Consider the following 9,579-nt stretch of genomic DNA (forward strand, 5'->3'; position numbering starts at 1 on the left):
TAAAGCTCGCCTGACGTGAGGAAGCCCGTGGAAACAGCGCAGTTTTTCCGGGCAAACGCAGGGCTTTCCCCAGAGACTAAATTCCGCAGCTTTCCTGTGGCTGCTCAGGAGGTGCTGGAGCTGCGGTCGGTACCCGGCAGCGTCTGTCCGCGCCGCCTGCCAGCGGCGGGGCCGACACCGAGCTTCTGCGACCCCTCTTATAATTTTGGCAACTGCCCGCTGCGGCCGCTGTTGCCGACAGACCTCCGCGGTGTCCTGCGTCAGCCGGGGCTTGGCGACCGCTGGGATCGGTGCCCCGCCGGCTGCCCGTCCTTGGGTGCCGATGGAAGTTCTTCGCCCCGCGCATCGGCGGACGCGCTCGTCGGCCATACGAGCGTGACGGCTTTTCCATGCAGCGCTCAAGGCACCCTTCGCTCCAGGCATTCACACCGGGAGGGAAAGCTGTGCTGCGAGGAGCCGCCACGGCCGAAACCCCGGGGGTGAGGAGGGGATGGCACCGTGCGGGGAGGACATTTGCTGTCCCTGCAGCCCCCACATTTTTCTTCCTTTCTCCAGCTCAGGCTCCCCGGCGAGGCACAGGTTGCTCTGTGCTGGGTGGCACCAGGAGCTGCTGGCAGGGCTCAGGGCTCTCATTTTCCAGTTACAGGCATGACTCAGTCACCCTGTTTTGGCTTGGTGGCCTTTCCTTTTCTATGACAATCTTCCACTCGTCTCTCCAGCATCCCAGAAAATGACACTTGTTTTTAATCACCGGGTCCCAAGCAGAGGGAACCAGGGACTGTGGAGCTGGGCTCAGGGTCTGAAGATTTGCTCCCAGCTGATTTGCAGCAAGCGGTTTCATCTCCCTCTGCTTTGGTTTGCCATTTGGGAAAGAAAAACGGATGCTTCCTCTTGCCTGTTTCAACAGGGAGTGTGTTAGTGCAACCCCTGATAGGGCTAAAAATGACTATATTCATAACGTAGCAAAAACTACCGAATGCTGGCTCAGATCCTGTAGTGCCCACTGAGGGGGAGTGACGTTAGTAGAGCATTTGGGTTAACTTCAGTTGTAAGATTTGGCCAGGAAGGGCATGTCGTTCCCCAGTGGCTCCTTCCAGAATCACAGACGCACAGAATGCTTTGGGTCGGAAGGGACCTTCAGAGACCACCCAGTCCCACCCCCTGCCCTGGGCAGGGACACCTTCCACCGGACCAGGTTGCTCAAAGCCCCGTCCAACCTGGCCTCGAACACTTGCAATGATGGAGCATCCACAGCTTCTCTGGGCAACCTGGTCCAGTGTCTCACCACCCTCGAGATAAAGAAATCCTTTTGGCAACAGGAGAATTCCCTTCCCTGCAGGCTTCTTTGCGTGCGTGAAGCGTCCACCGTGGAGCTGAGAGCGGAGCAGAGGGCAGGCGGACGCTACAGCCCGTGCTGCCCTGCGCAGCGCCGGCAAGACTGGCCAGAGGCTCGTGGGCTCTTCCCACCCCACCCGTGCCGGTCCCACCTCCAGCTCGCATCCGACCGGTCCCTAGTGCCTGCCACGCACGCCCAGCTGCCCGCTCTGCCACAGCCTCGCAGCCCCTCCAACAGTTCAACCCAGTTCAGGGCTTATCTAAATACAACAACCGGAGAGTAAGCCGTGCTTTAATTTTCCTTTAATCTGGTTCTACACATTGCCCTCTTTGTTCCTCGTGCTGGACTTGATGCCTGCAATTGCAGCTGAAACCCCAGGTGGCAACATGACATTTTCCAGCAGCACCCCTTAAAGTGACTTTCTGTGGGGAACCCCCAGGAACGAACAGTGTTTCTTCAGTACAAATAAATATCCATAATAAATAAATAAATAAATTAAAGGAGTGGGAAGAGGAGTACTTCTAGATGTCATCCAGGGTTACCAAATGATGGAAGTGACAAGCCTGCACTTCCCGGCGCTGGCGCTGGCTCTGCTGCATTGGTTTGGACCGGGATCAAGCTGTCTACAACTTTGGTTGATGTTCCGTGGGGGAGGTTGCAACTCATCTGACTTTAAATCTTTTATGTCGTCATTTAGCCTGCTCCCTCCCGTCCCTTCTGAGGATTAGCTGGGAAAATATCGATCCAGACTCGTACCTGGTTTCAGCTTCGCATTGGCTTTCCAAGTGAGGGCTGCTCCCTGCTCCCGGGACAGCACTGCTCTCTTCTGTCACGCAGCGGGGACGGGGAGGGGGGTGCAGGGTGGGGATTTGTTGCTCAGGGATGGAGTGGAAATGGGTTCCCAATGCCCGGGTCAGAGCAGGGCTGCTCATAGGGCTTCTCCGCATCTGGTTCTTGCCTTAAAACACGCACTTGCCTTGAAAACAAATAAATCTAATGAAACGGCTGAGAAAAACATGCTCTGCTCTAGCAGTGCCCGCAGCACACAAAGGCACGGTACAGTTCAGCGGCTGCCAGCCAAAAGCCAGCTTTGTTTTCTTAGAACACACTCGCACCCCTGCGTAGCCACACGAGGAGAGGGAGCATCCATCCTACAAACCGACTGCTTTAGCACGCCGGCAGCAAAGGCTGAAGCCAAAGGAACGAGCCACGTGTGTCAAAACAACGTGTGCTACCGCCGTAGCTGCCCGTTGGCAAGGACCGTGCGAGGGCAGGAGAGGGGCGTGGGAGATGCCCGGGAAGGCGCGGTGCCAAGCGGCAGCACCTCCTGCGCCCACCGCCCTGCTCCCAAAGGCAGTGGGTGGCCGGCGGTTCCTGGGCGGCTGGGAGGAGCCCACCCGAGGAAGCTTGTGCTTTGTTTTGTTCTGCTTTCCTTGTCCTGCTCTCACCAGCAGCTCCTCCTCGGCTGGGACAGTGCTGAGCTGGGTAACGTGCCCCCTCGCCGCTCGTTGCAAAGGCGGTGAGGCAGCCCCAAGCTGAACTCGCAGATCTCTTCTCCTTGGAGACCGTGTTGTCCCACTGGCCTCCCACAGAGGAAAACATGGGCAATAAAAGCGAGTGTGATACGCAGAGCTGCTTTTCATAGAATCGTTTAGGTTGGAAAAGACCTTTAAGATCATCCAGCCCAATTTAAGATCATCCAGTCCAATTTAAGATCATCCAGTCCAAATAATAACTCACTTTGCCTTTCCAGTCTCTCCTTGCTCCAGCTGTTACAGACCTGCCTGGTTTTCTTCTGTGTGAAAAGGAGGAAGGAAACGGGGCTGCCGGCTGTGAATGCTCAGCCTGTGTCCTCGGGATCCTGGATCCGACCCAACCTTTTGGTATAAAGGATTTGAAAGCCAATATTCTACTTCATCAGCACAAACCCCACGTGTTTGTAATAAATGAGCAAACCTAGAAGATCCACAAGTATATTCAGTTGCGAATATTGTCTAGAATACCGCAGATCTGGCTGTAAATTTGCTGCCACATTAAAATTGCTGCGTAGGCTCTTTGATGTGTTAAAATCACAGAGATACGCAGAAGTCAAAGTGCTGGATGCACTTAGGAGAGCAAAGACAAAGTGACTGCCCTCAGCAAGGAGAGGGGAGGCAATCGATAGCAACACGTTTCCTTACTGTTTCGTTAGCCGGGTTAATCTGCCACCAGGGTGCAACCGATGTCGTGTCCAAATGTGTGATCCCATTGTCCGGGAAAACATTAACAGCTTCAGGGCTTATCTGAATACAACAATTAGAGCAGCAACCTAAAAAAACATTAAAATGACAGTTGACCAAGAAATTTGTGAACCCCAGAGAGCTCTTGAAAGGTCACTTTCTAATCAAGATTGGCTCGGTCACTGCAGTGCTCCTGGCCATGAGAGCGCGGGACCGCTGGCGATGGAAAAGGGGCAGGGATTGCACTGACCCCCCCGGCTCTGCTGAAGAGCTTTTCCAGCAGCCTCACTGCTGGCTCCCACAGTCACCTACATCCACAGCAGTCATACTCCTTTTATTCCTTTTTAAATCTTTGGGTTTCTTCTTCTTCTTCTTTTTTTTTTTTTTTAAACTACAACAAGATGTTGTGCCTCTTCAGGCAGCTCAGCTCCTCACTCCTCTCTGAATGGGCAATTCTGGCCAGAATTTGTCCTAAATCTCCAAAGAAAGAGTTTGAGCTGTCCTTGGCTAGATTCTCTCTGCATTTGGGGCTCCTGACGACATGTGGTGGTTGTGTTTGGACTAATCCCTCTATACCGAGTGCTTCAGTTGGTCTCAGCTCCAGGTTGTTATTATGGCAATGACATATTAACCAAGCCTTGCTCCAAATACAGCTTTGTCAAGGCTGGATCACTAAATCTAAGTTGCCTTTATTTTTGGCTGCAGCCTGAGAATTTGGGAGGCTGAGCCTCTTCAGTTTGGTTTCTGTCAACAGTGAGTCTTTGAAGGAGCAATCAGTGAAGGTGGTTGTGTGGTTCTGGTCTGTTGACTGGTGAGTAGATGACCTGGACTTACGTCAGTAACTGGTGGGCAGCTGGAGGTGGAAAAGCTTTGAAACATCTTTATCGACTTCTTAGTCAGAGCCTCCACGCAAAGGAGAGGAGACAGAAATGATTCCATTTCACAGGTGTGTTTCTCACTGCTAACCATACTCCCCCAGCCTGGACAGCGTGAACGTCTTGGTACTGTGATATCTTGGCCCACTGAAATTCCCCACTGGACAAGTATCCATTTTTTTCCCTGAACCGCGAGGTTCCATGGGGAATGCTTAGCAACCCCATTGCTGGTTTAGGCGCCCTGGTCTGCCCCTGTTACCTTCACCTAGACTTCAAGACTGAGGTGGAGGTTAAATGAAGGATTTGAGAGGTGCTATGTAAAATGGGCCCCTGCAAAGCAAGATCTTTGCTAGCTAGGGAGACAAAAGGGGTGAGGTTTGTGGGCTCAGCACTTTTACACTGGTTGTTTAAGAGAAAATCTTTAATTCCTGGGATTTCTGTGCAAATGTAATCGTTTGAATGCCTCCACGGTCACACGACCTCTGGAGCAGCAGTCTTACAGACTGCATCCAGACCAGTGCAGTCCGGCGTATTACCTATTGCTCAAGGCCTTGGATGGCTCTGCACAAAACAGAGGATGTGACACTGCTCCAGACACGCAGCCCGGGAGCAGAGAGCCAGCTGCTCTGGACTCACTCCAGCACGTTGCTTTCTGTAATGGCTCACATGTTGTCCCCTGCCTCTGTGACGGGTCACTGCCGAAGTACACGGTCGTCGGGCGGCTTTCCATGCAAACACCTCTCTAGGAAGGGAGAGCTCCACTGTCCCTGGCAAGAGCTGCCAGCCTCACCAGTCGATGTTGCAGACAACCAATTGCAGCAAACAGCCAGATTTTGAATACTTGCATTCTCTTTCCCAACGCTTAACGATTTCCTTCTGGCTGGACTGTTCCCAAAGCTGAAAAGAGACAGAACAACTACACATAATTCATCCCAACCTTGCTGACAGCAGCAAACACCCTACCTGTGATTCCCTGTTGCAGTGGGGATGTGTGTGCTCCAGCATACTACTGCAGTTGGAAAAGGTGAACTGGTACCATGGCACAGGACTGGTAGGGGAAAGGAGATGCTCCTGCAACTAGCAACGCACCCTGGAAATGAACAAGTGTGAGCGGAAGAGACATACAAAGGAAGGTGGAGGGCAGCGACCTGGGCAAGGGCTGGTTTGCAAAAAGTCTTGGTAATGCAGAGCCAGATCCCTTTTCACTTCTTTCCCATCTGATTGTGTGGCAGATCCTAGACGGAGGTAAACAAGTGGGGTTAGATCTAACTGGGAAAAGCTGTCAAGCTTCCAGGTGCACAGCACGTTCTCCGAGTTCCCTCATCTGCCTGTTCCCATTCCTCAAGCCGAGTGAACAAGGCAAAGGGAAAAGAACATCTAGTTTTAACAATTGCTTTTCCATCCATCACACCCTGCTGGCTTCGATTCTTTCACTGAGTTCGTCACAAATGAAGAAAATCATGTTGATTTGGAACCTGTATTGTCAACTTGGCAGCGCACACATCCTGTATGTTCCCTCCTCTCCTCCCTTCTGCTTCTCCTTTTCTTTAGCCCAGCTGGTGGATGCACTTCCATGGCAGCGGGGGTCTCTGCACGTGGGCCAGTGGCCTTGGTAGGTGCAGTACCTCTAACAGATCATAACACAGATTGTTACAAGCGGTGTGTAGCCCTTAGCTGCTCTGCCAGTGGGTGTTGCAGACCGTTCTCAAACCTTCCAAATGGGCAATACTGGGGGAAAGTAAAGCACTGCTGAAATGGTGGTACAGAAGTACTCTGAACTGTTATGAATTCATCACACCTGAAGTGCTTCTCATCATATTAAAAAAGACCTAGAGCACCCACTGGTCTGCAAGACCGTATCAACCTCTGGTCTCTCCTCAGACTTGGCAAGAAAGGTGCAAAGGAGATGACTCTGTCAGGCAGCTACTAGGATGAGAAGTGAAACCACCAGCCAAATCCGTAAACCTTCACAAGTCTGGTATGAACAATCATCGCTGCAACCCAACAAGGGATTTTAACCGGGGACCTTCCCAGAAGAAGGGTGCCAGGTCCATCTCGATGTTATTATTGGGAGCTGATCACACGCCCAGGTGGTGCAGCCCTGAGCAGGCTGAGTGGAATGATGGCAAAGTCAACGGCAGCTGATGAGACAGCCCATTTTTTAAGATGCTGCTGTCAAGGTGAGTAGTTTGTAATGCTCTGTTTAGACAAAGCCCAAAAGCTGAACAGTGCTGTTTGTCAGACCCTTTAGATTCAGCTTGCCTAACTTCAGCTGTCCAGAGTTTCGGTGTTCAGTTCACGTAATCCGCTTGGCCCTTCCCCACCTAGGAGAGATGTCTGAGGTGAGTTTTTAGCTCCCTGGACAAGCCCGTCTCTCCCTCGTGTAGATGACGAGCTTCCACTAGATGATTAGTTGCCTTCAGTTAGCTGGCAGAGATTACAGCTTTCCTTTTTGGGTATTTTTATTTTTTTAGCGTTGCCATTTAAAACTCACCCTGGAAAATGTTCAACATGGCACCAGAAATATAATCTTCCTGGGGGCTGAGAAAAGCTGATTTCCTTTCTTACAAAGAGATCTGTCTTTCATGTAAAGGAAGTTCCTGGCATATGAAGCCACTCAGAGAAATGTGAAGTGCAATTCATTCACTCCTCTCTCTCTAGCCAAAGAAGAGCTGATCACTCAGACTCCATTTTTGATACAGACCGCTGCTAACCTCCACAAAAGAGCATAAAGCTCACGCTGTCTTCTGCCAATCAGCAGCAGAAAGACCGGAGGATACCTATAGTACTGCTATTCCAGCCTGCTAGGAAAATCTGTTGTTCTCCAAGCTGGTAAACACAAGGCTAGTAAATAAAAGGCACCTTTCTCCCAGTGATTTATAAAACCAGCAATAGCCTTCAATTTAACAGCAGTTTTTACCCAAGAATCCCAAAGAAAAGTAATGAGAACTCATGTAGCCCACACAAATTAAATGCATATGAATCGGGAGGTGGGTGTTTTTTCATTGGCAAAACCAAAAGCTGGCAGGTGTTCTGGCCAATAAACTCCAACAGGAGACAACTTGAAAAAGAAGAGGCAAAAGCAGCTGAACAGTTTAATCAATAAAGGGTCCTGGTAAGATCGAGTATGTAAAAGTGGACTGGAGAGGAAAACCCAAACCACCAAGGAACAGTAATGACTACCTTGCAACTATTGCTGTGTAAGGTCTGTGGTAAGAAAGGCAGAAGAAGAGAACATGGTGTAGCACTGAAGTGGTTGACTGTAAGGAAATAAAACATGACAGCTTGGCCAAAATAAATGGTGGGTCAAAATAATCCCTCTGGGACATGGGAATGGGGTGGAATAGATCCCACAGGAAGAGGAAGCATCTCCCAACTATGAACGCCATTGCACAGGGCCCTGATGAGATCTCAGTTAGAATAATATATAGTTGTGGTCTCCCAAGTGTAGAAAGATTGCATTAGATTAGAAGAGCTGCCAGGAAGGGCTGCGGGGAATCAGAACACCTAATTTATACAGTGAAGCTAGAAAAGGAGTGGCTTGTTTACCAAGAAAAATGTCACCATTGCATAATTCTGACAGGGCACACAAAAAGTGCCCAAACCAGCATCTGTTTGCAGGAACAAGGATGAATCATCCCTGAATTGGCTCAGTCTTAAAGAGAGTGTTTTATGAAAGTTCTGTGATGCAACATCACCAGGTTGTATTCATCACCTAAATTATCAGCGTGGGTGCCCCACAGAAGCAGTGCAATCAATGAAGTGAAGAAGCTTCCAAGAGCAGCTCTCATTTGCTTTTTTGGCTCCATCTGGATCTGCAATTTTTTGTTAGGCAACAAAAGCTGGAGGCTTCAGGGTAGGCAGTGAGAGTCAGTCCCCTTCAGAGCTGCGTTTGCCGCTACCTCTGTGGACCAACAATCACTTCACCGCCCCACCGCAGTACAACCGGTGTAGCAGATACTCAAACTTCAGATGGTTAAACTGCTCCCATGCTTCAGCTCACCAAGCCCTCTGCGGGTGTTAGTACCAGCTCACTTGCATAGCAAGGAACTTCAGGAAGAACGGATAGCACGTAAAACCCCCCATGCTGCAAAAACTACCATCAGCTTGGGGTAAACCCCAGCACACAGGAGATCAGGCTTACGCCTCTGCTGAAAACCACCAAATTGTTGCATGAACCAAGCAAGCCCTTATTTCTCAGAGTTTTCTGGTTTGTATCCTTAGAGCTCTTTGCTGCAAGTCTCGGTTCAACTCTCTGTATCGGTCTCTGATAGCCCCTGAGCCCTCTTCTCTATCGCTTTGGCTATCGTCCCTCCCTGCCTCCTCACCGCTGCTGGGAAAGCAGCCGTCTACGCGGTGCTGGCTTTGAGCTGCACGACACTGCTTGGCTGCACAGTACATGCTGCCAGCTGATCTCAGACTATATTGCCTTTCCCAAACCCACGCCCCAGTCTGGGTCTCTTTAACCTCTTCCTGATTTTCACAAAGCTTGTAGGAACCCCGAGGTCTTTAGAGGTCTGTTCCCGTGTCTCATCTGGCTGCAGGTGGGTTCAGGAGATACTGCCAGGCACAAGGCAGCACCCCAGCGTGTGTGTGCTTCCTGCAGCTCCTCAAGGACCCAGGTAGTGTCAGTCTGTAGACGCATACCAAGACTCCAGCACTTAACCCACTCATATTTGCCTTATATGTTTGATACTTTGAGGGGGCTGAACACGTGAACTTAGCTTATGAACTTGACTCTGTTGCTAGCCCCAGGATCTCCTACTGGAGAAATATTTGAGCAAACCTATGCTCCAGAAATAATCGCTGCACTTCTCATGAATTATTCTTTTGACCTTTCTTTTTAGGCGGCTTTTGCACTCCAGTTAAACACAGAACAACTGTAGTGGCATGATTTCACATCTGATTTCGGGTGCCCTCAGAGGTTATCTCAATTTCCCCAGGGCTTCCATTTCCCGGTGCTGCATCAGATGGTGCTGGAAAGCATATGGCACAGATCAGACTAGCAAAATCAGCATCTCGGAGCCGTGCAGCTTTAACCACACAACTGTATCCTGATTATGCAGCAAAGTAGCACTCTCAGGCAACTGCTGTCGATTACATTGGATCAGAACTGTCACTTGGAGTGCCGGAAAAAAAAGCATTTCTG

The sequence above is a fragment of the Pelecanus crispus genome, chromosome 14 (assembly GCF_030463565.1).
Source record: "Pelecanus crispus isolate bPelCri1 chromosome 14, bPelCri1.pri, whole genome shotgun sequence".
Lineage (NCBI taxonomy): Eukaryota > Metazoa > Chordata > Aves > Pelecaniformes > Pelecanidae > Pelecanus > Pelecanus crispus.